Below are 17207 nucleotides of genomic sequence, written 5' to 3'. Positions count from 1 at the left end.
GTGAGTTCAAGCCCCGCGTCAGGCTCTGGGCTGATGGCTCAGAGCCTGGAGCCTGTTTCCGATTCTGTGTCTCCCTTTCTCTCTGCCCCTCCCCCGTTCATGCTCTGTCTCTCTCTGTCCCAAAAATAAATAAATGTTGGAAAAAATAAATAAAATAAAATCTTATAAATAAATAAATAAATAAATAAATAAATAAATAAAAGTAGACCTTTAATTATATTTGTAAAAATAATCCCTTCATGAGAAAGTAACATAGTTCTCACTAAAAGATCTCACTATGTGTGGATTCAGTACAAAATTAACCAAAGGGGCAGTCTTCTGATTAATCTGGATAAACAAATACACCAGGAAGGCCCTAGAAAGAGCCTTATACAATAGAAAAGTCATACAAGAACATTCATTTTGTTATTCTAAGTTCATAGTAGTATATGACCCATATTCTGAAAAGGCAAGCCTCAAGACGAAATGGTATTATTCTCTTCTGGTAATTTAAACCACGTAAGATTTAAAAACCAAAACCAAAAACACATAGAAATCACCCATACCTCTTTTAACTCTGATTTAAGACTGGAGAGATCTTCTAGGTCAGCCTTGAAGAAAGTCATTTTCAAATAACCATTAATGCCTATAACAATTTGACCAAACCACTAAATTTTTCAATACCCGTTCTGTCTAGAATGTGAAAAGTGGGGGCACCTGGCTGGCTCTGTTGGTTGAGCATCTGACTTCGGCTCAGGTCATAATCTCGTGTTTCGGGAGTTCAAGCCCCACATCTGGCTCAGGGCTACTGCTGTCAGCCTGTCAGCATAGAGCCTGCTTCAGATCCTCTGTCCCCCTCTCTCTGCCCCTCCCCCACGTGCACTCTCCCCAAAATAATATGGAAAAAAAAAATAGAATGTGAAAAGTGATAGTGTTTCATAGACTATATTTTTTGTCTTTTTTTAATTAAAAGATTATTGAAGTATAGTTGACACACAATGTTACGTTAGTTTCAGACATACAATATAGAGGTTTAACAAGTTATACGTTACGCTATGCTCACCCCAAGTATAGCTATCATCTGTTTCCATATGCTATTATAATACCATTGACTCCATTCCCATCACTGTACCTTTTATTCCTGTGATTTATTCATTCTGTAACTGGAAGCTTGTTATTTCCCACTCCCTTTCACTCATTTCACCCATCCCCCCAACTTCCCTCCTCTCTGGAAACCATAAGTTTATTCTCTATATTAATAATGACTCTGTTTCTGTTTTTTGTTTATTCATTTGTTTTGTTTTTTAGATTCCACATAAAAGTGAAATCATATGCTGTTTGTCTTTCTCTGGGTAGACTGTATTCTTATTCATAGGCAGCAAAACTTATTTTGGCTTTAAAAGCTATGTATTAATACTCAGGGAGCCTGGGTGGCTCAGTTGGTTGAGCATCCAACTCTTGATTTTGGCTCTCACAGTTCGTGAGTTTGAGCCCTGCATGGGGCTCTGTGCTGACAGTAAGGAGCCTCTTGGGATTCTCTCTCTCCTCTCTCTGCCCCTCCCCTGCTCACATAGTCTCTCACTCTCTCTCAAAATAAACAAACCTAAAAACACAAACTGTGCTAATTCTAATTTGTATGTATATACCAGAACTATAATAATAAAATGAATGTTACATTGGATATTCTCAGTTGAGATAATAAAGGAATCCAAGGTTTTCAACTTTTTTCTTTTTTAATTTTTTAATGTTTATTTTTGAGAAAGAGACAGAGCATGAGTAGGGGAGGCACAGAGAGAGAGAGAGAGAGAGGGAGACACACAGAATCCAAAGCAGGCTCCCGGCTCTAAGCTGTTAGCACAGAGCCAAATGCAGGGCTTGAACTCACAAGCTGTGAGATCTTGTGACATCACGAACTGAGCCAAAGTTGGACACTTAACCAACTGAGTCACCTCAACATGGTTTTAAAGTTAAATTTTATATATCCATTTAAAGAGTGTACATAGATTTAGAAATGTCTTCCACATGAGAATAATCCTCTAATTGACCAATTCAGAATTATGTTCTTTGCCAAAGAAAAGCCTAATGTCTTCTGAGCTCTGAAGACCTGAAGTGTTTAGACTCTCATATCCACCTTACTGAATGTCCCACAGGTCACTGTGCCTAAAAATTGTGGTACCACCTCCCTCCCTTTTTCCACATTACCACTTAAAACTTTCTCCTCCTCTATTCTTAACATTAGTGAGCGGAACTTCTAAATTCCAAGCCCCACAAGTATGAAACTTGAGAATCAAGGAAGCATCCTTAACTCTTTTCATTTTCCATTACCCAATATACCTACGTTCTCCATTACCCAATATACCAAACTGTATCCAGGATATTTCCTTAACATTTTTTATAAGTTTCTTCCTCCACATTCTCACTACCTTAACTGAGGACTTTATCAATTCCTAAATAGCAGCCCTACCCTCCTTTTTTCTGCCCACTATCTAATCTCTGCATTGCTGCCAAAAAAATATTTTTCAAATACAAAACATACTTCATTACTAAATAATTTCTTGATTCCCCAGTGCCTTTAAAATAAAATGCAGCGTTTGTAAAGGCATATACAATTCCTTCATAATCTGGACTATGTCCCTCTCTGTAGCTTCAAATCTTTTTGGCATGCTCCTTTTCCAGCCCCATACTCTGATAATCTGAGCATCTGCAGTTTCCAAAATGGAACTGTTGCCCCGGGCTCTTAAGTCTAATTAATGACTTTCAAAATTTAGTTTACACCTCATCTCTAGTCTAAATTAGGTGATCCCCCTCAGTCCTGCTCTCTTTGTGAATCTTGATCTTGTAATATAATCTTTGTTTACCTGTCTATATTAGACTTTAAGATCCTTGAAGGCAAGGCTAGCATCTTTTATTTCAGCATCTCTAATATCTTATAGTTCCTGAGACACAGGAAATGCTCAATGTTTGATGAATAAGTGAATATGAGATCATTGCCATGTCCATATCACATTAGATATTTCTTATTTCAAATATTAAGAGTAAGTACTAGGACCTACCTAAAACTTTATTTTTCTTTCTAGTACATTCCAATCTAGAAATTTTCTTACCTTTTTTTTTCTACTAATAGAAGATTGATGATCTTTTAACTACAACTGTATCTCTAGGAACTACTCCTTTTTTTCATTTATCTAAATTCCTTTTTTATACCTTTGTGTTTTTACTAATCCATAAAAATCCTAAAACCTGGGACCACCCAATAGCCCCTTAAGCTTATAGTTGAAGAAATGAGCTCAATGACTTGAATGTCACTTGGTTAGCAACTAGTTTAGATTAGATTCTATGCTAATTTCACTATATAATACCTCCAAATGATACATCCAGCTTGAAAAAGCTTAGGACCTTCATCATCAAGGAGTTCAAAAATATCTTGGAAAAAAAAGATCACATCCACAATAGTGGGCAAGAGGAGCAGTTAAATGACCCAAGAATAATCTTAATAGGGAATTTGCATCTATATGAAAAAAATGCATTTACTGAATGAATTAAAACATGAATGAAAATACTGACTATGGAAAGGTAAAACTATTTTTGGAAATATATATTAAGAGCCATAAAAATGTTCAAACCTTTTGGCCCAACTTCCACTTATTAGATTACAACTCTAAGTGAATAAACTCCCCAAAGGGCACGAGGGCAGTACATATAAAGATGTTCCACTGTCTTATTTTTATACAGGAAAAAAAGTGAGAGCAAATAAAATGTTCAACAGAATGACTTAGGAAATTATGGTTCATTTTCTGACAAAATACTGGGTAACATTTTTTAAAGTTTCTAAAAAATTATTATTATTTAAATAATCTCTACACCCCATGGGGGGTTCGAACTCACAATCCCAAGATCCACTGTCGCATGTCCTCAGACTGAGCCAGCCAAGAGCCCTGGGGTAAAATTTTAAATAATTACGAACACCATTAGGAAATTAGGAAAATCTTAATGAGACAACCTTAAGACAAAACAAGTCTATGTATGTATAATTTAAACCATGAATACATATTTAACTAAAATTATATTCATATATTTTTATTAAAAAACTAGTAGGAAAAACATAAAATATGAGATTATAAATATTTTTCTTATTTTCCAAATAGCATGTAGCTTTTTCCTACATTGCTTCTATAATTGGAAAAAAGGGGGAAGTCTTTAACTTTGAAGTTCTTAAAGGATTTTACATTCTAAGTTCCACAATTTAGCCTTACTTAACATACCAGAAAACTATAAGTGGTTTTAGTTTCCAAGAAAACTAAGAGAATGGAGAATTGCTGAACTATGAAGTTTTTATAAAGAATCACTAAAATCATATGATAATTCATGTAGGTAACAGCATGGCTCAACACCTAACAGCATATTAGAGACTCAGATACTGAATTTCATCCTAGGTCAGTCACAAACAAACTTGTTGCAAATTGTAAGTCATTTTAAATTCTAGTTTTTATGCCCCTTCATCTGAATACTGAAGACATGCAATGACACTTTGACATACACTACAAACCTTGAATAACTGCAAAAGACTGAAGAACTATAATATTTCGCTCCCTTTCCCACCAACTCTCAATTGGTTTTTGCAAGTCATTTTAGCCTTGAGCCTACAAATTTATCCCATAGCAATGAAGACAGAAGTACAGAGGCAATACTTGAAACCAGAAGCAAATCTGAAACAGGAATAACAGTAGAAAGAATCCAAACCACCTGCATACAGATTTTTCTCTTATCCAGCTAAGCAAACCTAATTGTCCAAATATAAGCAATTAACTAAATTATACCAATTCTTTGCTTTAAGTGTTTTCCCACCTTTTCTGGGCTTTGTGTTTTCTTTCTTCCATCAAATTTACTCAATGTTTAACAAACCCCACCCATCTTCTGTCACTCAAATTAGTCCTACATCCCCAAACTGAAATATAATTCAAATTCATTTATTCAACAATTGTTTGTTGAGTGCTGACAATGTACAAGGTACCAGAGACTCCAAGACAGGATTCTCCTGTCAGTCTTTGTAAACTGCCTTTTGATTCATCTCATTTTCTCAAAAACATGGTAATTAGCACTATAGCACAACATAGCACCTATTATTTCTTTAGTTATAAACTCTGGATATAGTGAAGACATGTTTGTTTTTCAAAATAACATCACATTGTAGTGTGTCCTTCACAAAAGAGATACTCAGGGTTATTTAAACCAATAACTCTTAAGTAGATCCTTTTGCTGAAATGGAGAACGAAGGAGACAACTTCTTATTCTAAGGAAGAAACATTGTAAATTATACAAAACCACCAGCAATAACTTCACAAGCAAGTAATATAGTTATATCTGACTCTTGCCATTAAAAATGTCTGAATGCCTAGCAACCGAATGGTATCATATCCCATTGTATTTGTTTCTTTAATATTGTTATCTGCAATAAAAGTGAAAGTTATTCAAGTGAACTTGTTTCTATAGTACAGGGGAAAAATATTTTTTAAAAAGAGAGGAGGAGATGGAGAGAACCTGAGCAGGAGAGGGGGAGAGGGAGAGAGAATCTTAAGCAGGCTCCATGCCCAGCACACAGCCTGATGAGGTGCTCAATCTCACAACCCAGACAACATGACCTGAGCCAAAGTCAAGAGTCAGACGCTTAACCAACTGAGCCACCCAGGCTCCCCAGTAAAGTTAATTTAAAAGTCCTCATTTACCCTTTCCTCCTACAGTCCCATTTTCTTCTCAACTCTTGACTCTGCTCCTTAACACATCAACACAGTATCAAAATAAACATACACATTTATGAATTATTTTACTCTAAACGTAAGGTATGGAAGGATAAAGGTGGCATTTAAACTGTTCTAGTCAAGGGGCGCCTGGGTGGCGCAGTCGGTTAAGCGTCCGACTTCAGCCAGGTCACGATCTCGCGGTCCGTGAGTTCGAGCCCCGCATCGGGCTCTGGGCTGATGGCTCAGAGCCTGGAGCCTGTTTCCGATTCTGTGTCTCCCTCTCTCTCTGCCCCTCCCCCGTTCATGCTCTGTCTCTCTCTGTCCCAAAAATAAAATAAACGTTGAAAAAATAAATAAATAAATAAATAAATAAAATAAACTGTTCTAGTCAATATATACTGGGTTGTCCGTCAGAAGCCTAGATTTTTAGATACAGTGGAAATGTGCACAGAAGACAGTCTCATTTAGACGATAAAGCATGAATGTTAATGAAGATTACACTTTAATTTTAGTTTTTTTAATTGTTTTTGGTCATCTCTCTACCCGTGGAGCTTGAACCCACAACCCTGAGATCAAGAGTCACACACTCTTCTAAATAAACCAGCCGGGCACCCCTACACCTTAATTTTAAATACCAGAGCCCAAGCATATAAAAAAATACCCTAACTAAATACATCTTTCACAACTATCTCTAAGTCTTCTTAAAATGAATGCGAGAAGTTATTCTGTCTGATAAGCTGTATATACATGCCTACTCTAAGAATCTAAAACAGAAGAGGGATGGATTCAAGTGATATGCAGAGGTGTTATGAATGTCAGAACTGGATGGACAACTGGATTGAAGGTACAGTAAAGGAGAAGGGTGAAGCATTATCACCAAATCTCCAATTTAGGGAACTGAGTTGATGATGGAAACATTCACCTACTTCACATAGTTGTAAGAACAGTTTTTTTCTTTTGGAGGGCGGGGAGAGTGGTGAGAGTAGGGAAAAATTGAGGGATGAGTTCAGATTTATATACTTTTGAATTTAAAGTATTTATAAGACATTAGGAGGTACCTAGACAGATGGATCTGTCTCAGGAAAATACATCATTCTGGAGGCAGATTCCTGAGTCATCAGCATACAGGTAACAAGCATATAAAAAGTCATATAAATAGATAAGATCAACAGGAAGGGATAACAGAATGAAGAATATAAAAAACCACCTCAGGAATACCAAGATTTAAGGGGTGGGCAGAGGAGGAAGAACTAGCAAGAGTCAACAAATGACATATTAAATACACAAGGGAAGAAAAAGAAGAGACAGATATTCTGAACCCAAGGAAAGAAAGGTTTCAAAAAGGGAGTGGTGAAAAACAAAAAAGGTGGTCAAATAAAACGACCAGAAAATGGCCCTTTTCTCATTATCTGCCCCAACTTTCAGTAAACAACACTGCTTCTTTTTTTTTTTTTAGGTTTATTTATTTATTTTTGAGAGAGAGAGAGAGAGAGCGCGCGCGAGCGCACAAGCAGGGGAGGGGCAGACAGGAGGAGAGACAGAATCCCAAGCAAGCTCCGCACCATCAGTGCAGAACAAAACGTGGGGCTCAAACTCACAAACTGTGAGATCATGACCTGAGCCGAGATCAAGAATCGGATATTTAACCAACTGTGCCACCCAGGCACCTTCTAACTTAAAGCATTAAAAGAGAGGCACCCACTGTTCTTCACTATAACCGATGCTCTATTTTTAGTATAAACAACAAACATTAAACTTACAGTAAAATGTAAACTCAGTTTTTGGTGAGTTATTATTGTACCATCCCTCATATCTTATTCTAGTTTTTATGTACTATATGTTCAAAATACATGATACTACCTATCTTAATTTTGATGAAACAGAGGGCACTGCATATTTTACCTGGTTAGTGGAACATCTAACATGATAGAATTAACTAATAAAAACAAATACCACTTAATAATAATGTCAATTACAAATTTTTTGAAGGGGTAAAAATAGGCAAGTAAAATTATATCAAATAATAAAGCAGCTGCAAAATCCGAGAAAAATATCTAAAGTTGTTTAATCTTTTTTGACAGTAGTACCAAAGGTAAAGGGTATTCTAAATCAATTTCAAAATGAAGTCACCAACAACTACTAATACATGCAACGACACGGATGAATTTCAAAAGCCTTTTACTAAGCGAAAGAAACCTACCACAGAAGACTACATACTGTATGATTCCTTTTATACAACATTCTAGAAAAGACAAAACTATAAGGACAAAAATTATATGCGGTTACCAGGAGCTGGAACAGAAGTAGGAAACTGATTACAAAAGGACATAAGGCAACTTTTTGAAGTGATGAAAACATTGTTTGAGTGTGGTAGAAATTGCAAGACTACATGTTTGTCAGAACTCATCAAACTGTATACCTAAAACAGTGAATTTTATTGTGTAAATCACACTTCCAATAAGCTTTACTTAAATTTAAAAATAATTTCAGTCATCATATCACTATTTTATGTGAATAACATTTTTAACATACTAATATGTATTTCTCATTACAGGTAACTTATCTACATTGTTGTTATACACAATACATAAATTAGAATTAACAAAGAAAATTAAAACTGTAATAAATCAACCTTGGGTTTAAAACAAGTATTTGGATACTTTCCCTCAGTATCTTACTCCCAATTCTATTGTCCAAAGGACTGAAACAAAAAACCCTTCCTATAACTTTACCATCCTTACTAACAATTAAAAAAGGAACCCTGTTTTAAGTTTTTCTGTGATTTACTTTTACACACAATTTGTTATGTGTGTACTGTTAAGGATGTATGTAAATAAAATATTCTTACCCAAAAAGCAAGATGCCTTAAGAACACATATATAGCTAAGAAAATTATATTTCAAGATTAGCATAAACATATACTTGCCACTCACTAATCTTAGATTTAGAAATGTATCTTTAGGAAATATCACATAGCTCCGTTCTAATTTGTTCAACAAAAACGTTGAATATCTACAAAACAGGAAAAGCACCGTAATGGTACTACAGACATAAAGATAAAAATAATACAAGTCTCCTTGCTCTCATATAGCTGGTGGTTTACTATGGCTGACAGACACAGGAACAAATTTTATCCAAGAGATACAAGTAATAAACTAGCAAATGCTATGACATGGAATAACCAGAGAAACTTCCATGAAAAAGGCATGCTTTCTTTTTCTCCTTAAGAGAAATTTCTGGTCTGTGAGTAGATGTTTTGAGAAGTAACACAAGTCTACAGAAGAAAGCAGGAATGCTGCACAAATATACATTTTCACAGTTAATATCAATGCTTTCTCACTAGCATTATGAACTTATGAAAATCTCAGAATTTGAGGCCTTTCAAACTGCTCAAGTTTTCATCAAGGAAAATATTACAGAACTAGCCACATCAACACCATCACCTGTACTCACTGTGCTATAAAAATTTTTTGCTTAGGACACTGACACAGAAAGGAAGAAACACATAAGAAAAGGGAAAGAGGAAAAAGATTGATAAAGTTAAGTAAAAAGCTAGCTTAATAAAGTTAAGTAAAAAGCATATGTCATGTGTGTCTTTCAAGATAACCCAAAGGTGGGTTATGGCATAAATACTGCATTCTTAATTCTTTTCTTAAAAGGGAAAGAATGATAATAGCTTTTAGGGCATCACACTTCAACTTTCAACTTTAGAGTTTTCTGAAGCATAGGGCAGAACCTTGGCGGGGGGGGGGGGAGAGGGGGGAACTGTCATGTGTATCAGTTTTTTAAGAACAGTATTTTAAAGGGGGGAAGTTATGCCCAATTTATACTCATAGAAAATTTCAATTTGGTCATCACCAAGGGAAAACTAAACTACATACAGCCTAACTCAGATGATCAATTTCTTTTGGTGGAAACTGGCAAGCCACAATGCTATCAGATAAAGACAACTAAAAGCAGGTTTAAAAATCCTGAAAAGGTTGCCAAGTAGAAGTGTTGAGAAAAGTCAGTGATGTATTTTACTTATTAGGATTAATTTCAAGGACAATTTTTGTTTTGCAAATTAAAAAATTAAATACAAAATCATAAAGATTAATATTTTTAGAGTCAACTCTAGTTTAAATTGTAATAATTCATTAGTGTTTCAAGCACTGTAAGTTTTTAAGGTATCTAGAATCAGTGACCAGTTAAAAAACAGTACTCTTTAAACAAGTGCACATATGATCAGCATAGGACCAAAAGACTGAGAAGTACAAGTGACTCAAATAACTCCAACAAAAAGGAATCGAATATTTCAAAATTGTGTCACAGCTTCTGAATTTCTCAGGAGAGGTAAAAGTACAAAAAACTTTTAATAAATTAACTGATACTAATTCCATGGTTTTACATACTGAAAATGTTTCCTTCTTCTGCCAACGGACAAATCTATACAAAAGAAAACTTTAAAGGTTTGGTATGTTCAAGTGAACTGATGTGACACACACGTAAGATGGCAAAATAATTTAGTTACATAAACTATGTTGGAGGTTTGATGTATCCTTGGGAATTCTTTTTTTAAGTTTATTTATTTATTTTGAGAGAGACAGAGTATGAGTAGGGGAGGTACAGAAAGAGAGGGAGAATACCAAGCAGACTCTGTCCTCTCAGCGCAGAGCCTGACGCAGGGCTCAAACTCAGGAAACCATGAGATCATGACCTGAGCCGAAACCAAAAGTCAGATGCTTAACCGACTGAGCCACCCAGATGCTCCTCTTGGTAATATTTTTTAATGCTTGACATTTTTAGAAGAAATAAATTAATCACAATAATATAAAAATAAGGTGGCTTTTCCCATTTTACCAATTTCTGTAAATATAGCTTGCATATATTTAAAAATAAATATCCTTCTTAAAGGCACACTTGTGTATACACATTTTGTACATTACACGAGGTGTAAACTAACAAGGTATTTTACAGGAAAGACTATAATCAAATAATCAATCATCTATAACTAACCAAAACAGTTCAGAATTCCTCTTTGTGACAGAAAAAGTGTCACTGCTTTATAACCAAGTCTATCCTTTTTATCAAAAAAAAAAATGTATTACAGGGACACCTGGCTGGCTCTGTGGGTAGAGCATGAGACTCCTGATCTGAACTCTGTGAGTCTGAGAGCCCCACATTGGGTATAGAGATTACTTAAAAAGTAAATCTTTAAAAAAGAAATGTATTATAAATCTTGAAAAGGCAGGGTGGTAGAATTAAAAGACGTTTTAGAGTTAGACACATTGGGTTGGAGTCCTACCTCTAACACTTGCTAGATTTGTCACCCTGGTCGAGGTTCTTAAACATGATGAGCCTCAATTTCCTTGTCTGTGAAACAAGAACACATCGCTAACCTCATTGGGCAGCTAGGAGGTTCAAATCATGATACACAGTGTAGTGGTTAAGGGTGATAGGTAAAGCATCAACTTTGGAGTCCTTTCTCCGCTTTCTTCCACTTGTTAGCTATGGGAGCCTAGGCTAGTCATTTAATCATTCTATACCTCTGTTTTCCCAACTCTCTTAGAATAATAAACACAACTAGATTCATATACCTTGAAGAATTGAGAAAATTCATGGTACATGGATATCGCTAATAACATTACATATTATAAATGCAAACCACTCAATATAGTGCCTAACACAAAAAAGATCTTATTAAATCTAAGTTCTCCTAAACTAACTTCTAAATTACTTTTACTGTCTCTAAAACTCAAATTTACCCCTAAAGATAAAGATTTGCCATTAAGGATTAAAAAAAAGACTATCGCAAAGGCTCCAAAGGTTATCATTAAAGGAACCCCCTTAAGATTGTATGTAATAGCAAAAGCTCTAGAAAAAGCACACAATTTCCCAAGTTGATGACTTTGAAAGGATTAACATTCTTTTGCTATAAAACGCTAGAGTTTTTAAAAATTATCAGTCATACTGATTTATACATTCATCTACTACACAATTGATTACACGCATTTCTATAAATGAAATCACTCTCTAAAGCCAAATTTTCCCTTTCTAAAAATAGATGCTATGACAATTTCAACTCAAAAATGAAAAACTTAAAAGAAGTAAAAATTACACAGACTGCCTAACAAATATAAGATGGTAAAGATCTGATTTCAAATATTATATAGGATATACAGTCTGCATTATATTTTAGTTCTTTGCCCCAACCACACAAGTTCCTTGCGTATATGACTTATAAGTAGTGAATTAACTAACCAAAAAATATGAAGACTTTACTAAAACTAGAAATGTGGAATCCTAAATTCTTGAGAAAAAAATACAAATCAGACTGACCATTCACTAATTACAAGACAAAGGGCAATTTTCTAACCTTTCCAGCCCCATTACTTCATCTATAAGTTGTGGATAACAGTTTCTATTTCCTGAGCTCATTATTTTAAATGAAGTAATATTATAGAGTCATACTTAACACAATTTCTGGCAATTATAAGCCCTCAAAATCTTATCTAGCTGGCAATGTTGCATTAACAAATAATCTCTCCTAAAAATATCACTTTGGAAATAAAAAGAAATATGCCTTAAAACAAGGCAATCTGACAAAACTCAATTAAAATGGACTCTAGATTTACACCAAACAAAACAATGTACAACACAAATATCTATAATCACTTTTTACTATCTACCTGGGCAAAAAATTCTAAGCACATAAAATACTTTTTAAAATTACAATGATAATTGCTTTTTAAAATTGCTTTTAAACCAATCAGAAAACACTAAAATTCCACACTATAAAAAAAACTTTCAGGAGTAATTATGAATTGTTTACTACAACTATGGTTAATTGACTTACACTCTTTAGGAGAAACATAATGTAAATAAATTCAGTCATTCAAACACCAAACATACCCACAAGGTCAGCCTTTCTAATTTAAAAGTACTAGTTTCATACCTGGAAAATACAACCAAGAGGCAGGTATCATAGCTCCCCTAAAAGAAGAGGAAAAATCACCCTGGACTCAGATAATTGAAAAAGCCACATAAGGTATCAGTGTCAACACTGAGCAATAGCAATACCTAGCTTTGTGACCAGAGCGCACACTTTTGTTAAAACAACATAATCTAATAAACAAACTTGTAAGAGTAAGGGAATCCCTTATTCTCACTCACTACATGAACCTACACAAATCACATGGCCTCTAAGTATCAAGATTTTCATTAAAAAATGGAAATGATGCCGAACACTTCTCTCACAGAGAAATGGGAATATTTAAAAATGAACTCAGGTCACCTTGAAAAAGAACCATTTCAAAAATTCAAAGAGCAATTATAAAGAACAACTGCTCTTTGCTAAAAAAGTATATTTTAAAATGATTTTTAAAGGCTATATAATACCATAAATTACCAGCAAAGTCAATTTAATATGTTCAGGATATTAAAGTAAACATCTTCAACTAAACAGTTCATTACCAGGTTTCCATAAAGTTCCTAGTCAGTAATTTCCTATTCACTTTATAGCAAATAAATGTGATCAACAACACTGAAGTTACATTTCTCAAAAAGGAATTTTTATTTACCTCATTCCTCCCAATCACTTCACATAACACTAAAATCTTATTTTAAAATTCCAGAATTACTCATAAATGATCCTTGTCCTAATAAGCAATGGGGTGGAGAAAGTTAAATAAAATCATATAAAATTCAAACTCTCTAGTTTTTATTTACTCTATCATTAATTTTTACATCAATATAGAGCAGGTCAAAATATGAAATAGATGGGTTCAAATGTTTCTACAGCAGTCTGATGAGAGATTGGTACCAAAGAATTACATATGAAATTAATATAGGAAGTGTTAAAAAACACATGTTTGAGTTAGGTAGTCTGGCACCCAATAAAGAGGATTACATATCTGAATTGGTATAACTTTGCTCACAGTATTTTTGAAATTTAGTAATGATCACTCTGCAGAAAACTAAAACCTGGTTTACTATCATCCTAAGTGAAAACTTTCACTTTTCATCCTCAAAAATAATCTCAAATAGACAGTCTTTCTTTCTTCAAATGTAACTTTTTACTTCTTAAAGAGGGCAGTATAAAGATCCCTAGCACAGGTTCAAAATGCTTTCCAATAACTTCAGTAAACAAATTGTTGAATGACTTTCAAGAAGCAGCATCCTATGTACTCTTCTCAAAACACTAAAAATAATTATTTAATATTCAATGTTAATTTGATTCACTAGACTTTCACCACTTTAGAAGTGCTTTCTTTTCAAGTAATTATTATAAGTTATTTGTAACTCAACAGACTCGAGAGAAACAATAAACCACACTGTTGAATAAATACTAGGAATTACTTCTCCAAATAATATAACTAACATTAGAAGCCTACTGGAACACTTATAGTGTCTTCTTTCACTAAATTAAAAAATAATGATAATAACAGAAATACAGAAATAGCCACTAGCGACTATCCCAACCAATACACGGGAGGTAGAGCAGAGTATTCATAATCTCCAGGGAAATACAAATTATTATTCCTTCCAACTAAATTGTCAAAAAATTTTAAGTTCAAGTTTAGGTTTTGTTCGAGCTTTACAATGTTTTTTCCTTTAAAAATAACTTATTTAATGGTTTGGACCAAACAACAAATATTTTCAACTTACTTTAAAATGTTTATACTACTTTAATGAAAGATATCACACAACCTATATTACTTACAGAACACTAAATATGTAGAATTGGTAAAATAAGATCTGGTAAGAACTAATTCATTTTAATTCCAAAGTCACAGGAAAAAAATCAATCACATAAACATATCTAACGCACTGATTCAAACATCTGTGTAAGAAGGCTCCCCTTAACTATAAAACACTAAAAATAAGTTGCTTCTGTTGATGAAAACTAAACAAGCAGAACTCCTCTCTTCCATTACCTTTAGTAGAAATATGTTCATCCTTTGACATATGTCTCCGTATTTTATTTAAATAAAAGTTGTAAAGGCATCACAGGTTCATATAAGGGCCTTTCAAACATTTACACTGAAAACCTTATCCACACCCCCCGCCCCCCCCCGCGGGCCCCCCAATCCGCGGGTTGAGGTATGAAGTGTTCCTCCCGTGCGTATTCCCTCTCCCCAACAAGCCCCCATTGGCATGCCCCCCCCCCCCACCCAGTGAAGGCCTGAGGCCCTGTAGCAAACAGTGTCTAACAGGAGCAGGCAGCACAAAGACAGGAATGGGAGATTAGTGGGAGGGAGGGAGGCCGGGATTGGGGCTCAGCAGGAGCTTCAGGCTTTTTAAAATTCAAACTGCTCCCTGACCAATACAAATCACGGACACGCTACTGACTACTACACGGATTTATAGCATTAAAAACATGCCTAGTACGTGACAGCTATATTAACTTCACTCTTTTTAACATTTATCCATACGTTTGCGGGAAATGTGGAACAGTTTATTTTAAGCAGAGGGCTAAACTCAAAAATAACCTTCAGAAAAGTTACTTATTCTACAATGACTATAATTTAACAAGACACAAAAAATTCTAACCAATGTAACCCCCATTAGTAAAACAAGGGACTTTGTTGATCAGTGTTGCTTCATTCTAAGCAGTGAAAGTTTTCCTTCCCTGAATATGAGACAAAGTATCAAAATAGTCTAACACCAGGAACATTTAGTTTTCTAGGCAATTTGTATGGCTGAGGACTTTTAAATGGATTGTTCTTCCCTTATGCCAACCTATCTGACCAACGCCTCCATAAACAAGCTCTGAACACTTAACTTACTCATGAACTAGAATTTGTTAAGGCAGAACTGATATTTTTCTCTAGCATTTACAGATACATTTGACCTATTAAAATGACACCTCTCTCATTACACAGTCAAACATCATGGGCACAAACAGCCAATGACAATCCTGGGACCTCAAGAAGATCTGCCCTGACATGAAAGGATGGCACCTTCTACATTTTTTTTTTTAACCTCCCTGGGATTGTAAGCATAACTTAATTTCTATGCTTTTAAAGAAAATTGCTTTCACCTATACCTCGGTAAAATTCTCAAAACAGGTAATATTCTTTGTATGCTTCTACACACTTAGATCAGGAAGTACCTGAGAATTGTATATACAGTCGTTTAAAATTGTCCTTACATAACGCACACAAATCTAAAGTGGCAGGGTAAACCTGTCAAGTACTTTACACTTGCCTTTGAATAAAAAGTCCATGTGCAACACACACTGTCAAACAACAACATAAAAACTCTTGGGGGGGGGGCATATGCAGTGTCTACCACACTATGGTTTTCTACATTAAATATTCATGTGGGCAATTTAATTCTTTAAAAATGAAAATGAGTCTTTATTAACTTTCTAATGTCCAAACAAGTTTTACACAGGACACGAATTGCCACTGGATCCGTGTCTGAGTATTTACATTTGTCTCACTAACTGAAACTACTTCCTCCCTTCATGGGGTCACAGGGGGAAGAAGGGGGGTTGTTTGTTTCACTGGGACGTTCCCCACTCCGGGACCAGGAAAGTTGTAAATATGGGGACGAACAGGGCACATTTGCTGTTAGTTGTATTGTTTCCGCCTCCTCACTAGCTACGGCTCTTCTCCCTGGCGAGGCCTGTCACCGACCAGCGGTAGCTCCGCTCAGCCCGGAGCTCTCCTAATCCCCGAGCTCAAGTAGATTCCGCTGGCCCGCGGCCTGCACTCTCCGCCGGGCCTACGCCTCCCCGGCCGCCCGGCAGGAGCCCAGTCCCCGCCACCGGAGCCGGCCGGGAGAGAGTACAAAACCACCGCCACCCAGGGCGGCTGCCACCGGAGAGGAGCGAACTCTAGACTCGCCCGTGGAGGAGACCTGGGGCCGCTAAGGAAACGGCGGGGAGGGGAGCGAGGAGGAGAGACGCTGAGGACCTGGCGCCGCCGCCGCCGCCGCCGCCGAAATAAAGAGCAGGAATTTACCTGGGCGAATCGGCGTCTGAATCCAAGGGGAGGCCGAGGCCGCTGTGGCGAGAGACTATAATCCGGGCCGGGAGGGGGGGTGGCTACGGCTCCTCTTCCGTCTCCTCAGTGCGGGGAACATGTAGAGCCGGGGGGAGACCAGCCGAGAAGACAAATCGCTGCTTCTTCTTCCTCCTCCTCCTCCTTCTCCCACATAGAAACACTCACAAACACCCGACCAGGGGCCCGAGCTACCGGGGGGGCATCGCCGCCGGCCCGGGAACCAATCCTCCTGTCGGCGGGGGCGTCCCTCCCTGCGGCTTGGTGGTGTCGGGTGAGTCGGTACCGACGGAGGGAGGGGGGGGAGGGCGGGGGGGGGGAAGGAGCCCTGTGTGTGTCTCTCTCTCGTTCCGTCTCTCCCTCTCAGAACAAAATGCCGACCGGAAGTGCAGCTGCAGGAATGACTCCCTCCGCCGGCGCCAAACACTAACAACCACCCCCTCTTCCCCACTCCACTTCCGCCACCGCCGCTGCCGCCGCCACTTGGGCTCGCGTCCTCGGC

General features: G+C 36.6%; 1 protein-coding gene across 3 annotated transcripts in view; it reads right to left on the bottom strand.

Annotated features, from left to right (window-relative positions):
- The window catches only part of NIPBL (NIPBL cohesin loading factor), a 200111-nt gene extending 183095 nt beyond the window's left edge, over window positions 1–17016 (bottom strand). For 2 of the 3 annotated variants that reach the window (XM_040495510.1, XM_040495529.1), the window contains exon 1: window positions 16667–17015. The gene's annotated coding sequence lies outside the window, so the exon portion shown is untranslated. Of the gene's footprint in view, window positions 1–16666 lie in introns of all 3 variants that reach the window. The other variant, XM_040495519.1, reaches the window with a different exon arrangement.
- Between the last annotated feature and the right edge of the window lie 191 nt (window positions 17017–17207).

The sequence above is a fragment of the Herpailurus yagouaroundi genome, unplaced genomic scaffold (assembly GCF_014898765.1).
Source record: "Herpailurus yagouaroundi ecotype Mexico unplaced genomic scaffold, PumYag 29, whole genome shotgun sequence".
Classification (NCBI taxonomy): Eukaryota; Metazoa; Chordata; class Mammalia; order Carnivora; family Felidae; genus Herpailurus; species Herpailurus yagouaroundi.
Note: the sequence above shows the minus strand (reverse complement) of the source record. Positions and strands in the feature narration are given on the sequence as shown.